The 4,080-nt window shown below is 32.5% G+C and overlaps 1 pseudogene; it reads left to right on the forward strand.

The window, feature by feature from the left end:
• The first annotated feature begins 1,608 nt into the window (after positions 1-1,608).
• LOC109701949 (mitochondrial carrier homolog 2 pseudogene) lies at positions 1,609-2,463 on the forward strand (annotated as a pseudogene).
• Positions 2,464-4,080: the final 1,617 nt, after the last annotated feature.

Genomic DNA, 4,080 nt, shown 5'->3' on the forward strand with positions numbered 1-4,080 from the left:
AAACCATGACCTGGATGAGAAAAGATGATCAACTGATTCCAATATGTAGGTAAAACACTTGTCATTGTAAAAAATGTTTTAAAAAATTAATAATTTTCTTCAATCACATTTTAAATCAGAAAATTTCAAGCAAAAAATTAATTTTTAAAGTAACAAATGAAAGAACTGAGAGATATAATAACAAAACTCACTGGATGGGTCCAAGAGTGAAGGAATAAAATATAGAATTATATACTTGAAGACAGTATGATAAATTTACCCTATTTGAACAACAGAGAAGAAAAAAAAAAAACCAAATAAGAGAGATTTGTGAGCAAATATCCAAAGAACTAGTATTTAGCTAGTATATATGTTCTTGGAATATCAAAAGGAAAGAAGAAAGAGTATTAGGGATTAAATAGTGTCTGAAGCCCTCCTAAATTGGGTGAAAGACACAAAAACTCAGATCCAAGAACCTGAGTGAACCCCTCTGTGTGAATTTCCTAGGCAAGCATGGAAGAAATATCTGCCTCAGAATTAAGACAATACTAAAATGAAAAAAATAAGGCAAATTAGTCTAACTTGATAAGTAAATGTGTTTATTAAGATTTACTAATAGAACGTTGAATGGCTTATGTGCAACTACACTCACTAAAGCCATCTACTCCCCACTGTCTACCAAGGTACTATTTTTAGAACTCTGACACCTAGAAGAGACAGAAACACATCAGACCTAGAGAGAAGTATGTTTACTCCTCTTTGTCCCTAATGGAAATTTCAAAGGTCTTGTAAATACTGTTAGACATGAGAAGGATGACTTGTTTTGCTGCAGTCTGGCAAAAAATAACAAACTTTAGTGTATGAAATAAGTAATTGGAAGCCTGCTGCAAAGTGGCATTAGCTTGGCTAGAATGTGGAGGAATAATCTCCCTACAACTCCAGGAGAAATCCATGACAAAACACATTATAACTTTTGAAAATTAAAAATAAAATAACCTGAAAGAATCTAGAGAAATGACACATAACCTATGAGGGCTTCAATATGGATTACCATAAATTACTCATCTGAAACCATGGAGGCAAACCAAAGTGACATGTTTTCACCTGCTGAAGGGATAGGGAACTACAGATTCTGTAACTGGCCTTCAGGGATAAAGAGTAAATAAAATTATATGAAACAAAAGAAAAATTTAGGTATTTACCACTAGAAGATACTTAAAGATTAACTAAAAGAAGCTTTTTAAATAGCAGGAAATTATAAAGGATGGAATCTTGAACTCCTGGAAAGAGAAAACAAAGAGAAAAGAAAGAGAAAATATAAGAAGATAAACAATACATTTCACAAATTTTATAAATTATAGCTGATGATTGAAACAAAAGTTATAATTTTTTGTGATATACAAACAATATTTGAAATGGACACAAAGAAACAAATGGAAATAAAATTGCCACACTTCACTAGATGTGGTAAAATTTCAATATTTGTATATAACAATTTTCATTTGTATATGTGCACTGGAATGTACATACTACAATAAAAACACTATGCAAAACAGCTATAAATACCATAAAATATTATAAAGGTATACATTAAAAAAAAACACTTAAAATCTGTCCACTGGTGCTGGCATGGTTAGTAAAGTGTTCATGGTCTTGGATCACACCAACTTGTCGCAGACATTCATGTACATGAAAGTGCTCATCCATGTGAGATATGAGGCTCTTCCTCCACCATCAGGATGAAATATTTTGGGGTAGGAAATGTGTCAGCTCTTTTTGTAAGGTCAGCACATTACAAGCATTAATTGGAGATGTGAGTTATGTACAGGTTTAATTATAAGGCTGTGTCCAGGAGTCACTGGAACTGTGTTCTATAGTAAAGTTTTACATCATTACCAGGGAGTCAGGACCTGTAAATGTACAAAGGGAATTCTCATGTTCCTTTGACCAAGTTATAAAAGAGACAACTTGAGAGATTATGGTCTATTCTGCTGTTACCCTTATTATCACACTTCACACTTTGAGATCTGTGGTACAAATTCCTTGGCATAGACTCCAAGTTTTGTGAACTTTGTGACTCCATAGTAACCATCTACTGGGAATAGGACACTGTAGGATGTTTTCCCAGTCTAATTTCTTTCCTACTATGTTTCATCTTGTTTTGCTCTAAAACTCATTGGCCCATGTCATCAATACCCAGCGGAGTTTCACCCTGAATAAAATGAAGTTATTGCCAAGCTGTCATAGGATATTTTTTTTGCCATTAAGTTGATTTACTTCTTTGTCCTTGTATCTAATCTTATGGCAATCAACAACTAGGGGCTTACTGATGTGTCCCCTTTTTGCTACCCAGTTTATACTTCTTGGATAGATTGCTGGTGTATGTTACAAAGAGAGGGAAATATTAGCTGAGGAAACAGCTTACTTTCCCAGAAGGTCTGTTTTGGGAAGAGTCATTGTTATGACCTGAGAATGTTAATTTGAAGATGTGGGGGGCTGAGAGTAATATTTCTGTAGTTGAGATGCATATAATTATAAGAGAGAATATTCATTTCTATACAATATAGCACACTGTTTTAATCTTGAGAAAGTGAAAAAAGAATTACTTAGATAAACCAAAAAGTAATATTAAAAAAATTAACCATCCTGTAGGAAATATCCTGTAGGAAGACATGAACTGAGAAATGAGAATCAAAAGAAAAAAAACTAGAAAACAAATAATATCACACCTAGTGTTAATACATCAATAATTCCACTAGATATACATACATATATGGCTTAAATTTTTTTTCAAGGTTTTTATAGTGCTGATAAAAATTAAACTTTAATATATGCTAATATGTGATATTAAAGCTATAAAGTAGAATCAGATATTAAGATAGTTGATAAAACAATAGTTACTAGAGCTGAGGAACATTATATGATGTTAAAAATGATCATAAAGTCATTAGAATCCTAAATGAGTATGTACCAAACAAAAGTCATAAAATACATACAGCAGTAGTGATACAATTAAAAGAAGAAATATAGCAACTTGTGACGATATTTAGGGATTTCAATATACCCCTGTCCATTTTGGCAAGGGATAAAACTTATAAAAATGAATCACTACCTTTATGAGAAATCTGAAAAATGTGAACCTCTCACAGGACTTAATTGAATTATATGAACTATTCCTCTCAATAAGAGCCAGACTACTCATTTGTTCTCACATGTCAATGGGCCATTCACCAAGACAGAACATATTCTGGGCCATAAAATAAACCTCAACAAATTGAGAGTTAAGGTGTGTCAGAATATGTTTAGAAAAAAAATGGGATCAAACCACAATGTTACCAGAAAAACAGAAGACAGGAGACCCATAACTAAACTAATAGATTACTAAGTCATAGGTCAAAAACAAGTCTCCAAGATAAATTTTATAAGAACCTTAAAACTAAATAAAAATAAAGCCACAAAATATGTTGAGGCTGGGAGTATAGCTAACGTGGTTGCTCAGGAGGTCCTGAATTAAAACCCCAGTAAAGCACACAAGTTTGGTTGAGTAAAAAGAATACTGAGTTAAAAATACCTAACAATAGATATTTGTATTTGAAATGTAAAGAGTGGAATAGTGGTGTATCTCAGGCAGCCCAGCACCTATTTTGTGAGCAACTGCTTTGCAAGCATGAAAGCCCTGAGTTCAAACCCCAGTCCTGACAAACAAACAAAAAGCAGTGATAGTATAGAGAATGTTAACGTAACTAAACTGTTTACTAATTCTTCAAAAAAATGCAAAGAATTTTCAAATTAATAACTTATGTTCTCAAGGGAGTGGAAAAACAGAAAAAAAAATTAGAACATAAAAAAGGAAGAAAAAGTAAAAAGAAAAATGGAAATCAATGAATTTAAAAATAGGTAAGGAAAATCAACAAAGCAAAAATAGAACTGCAAAAGAAATCAATAAAAGTGATAAATCACTCTGGAAAGGAAGAAAGAATAAAGAAGGTGACAGAGAGAGGGACAGAGAAAGAGAGAGAATGAGAATCAAAAAGAGACAGGGAGAGACAAACTGAGATACAGGCAAAGAAAGAGAATTAAATTTTTTCTGCCACAAATGGA

Source organism: Castor canadensis, chromosome 5 (assembly GCF_047511655.1).
Source record: "Castor canadensis chromosome 5, mCasCan1.hap1v2, whole genome shotgun sequence".
NCBI classification, from domain to species: Eukaryota; Metazoa; Chordata; class Mammalia; order Rodentia; family Castoridae; genus Castor; species Castor canadensis.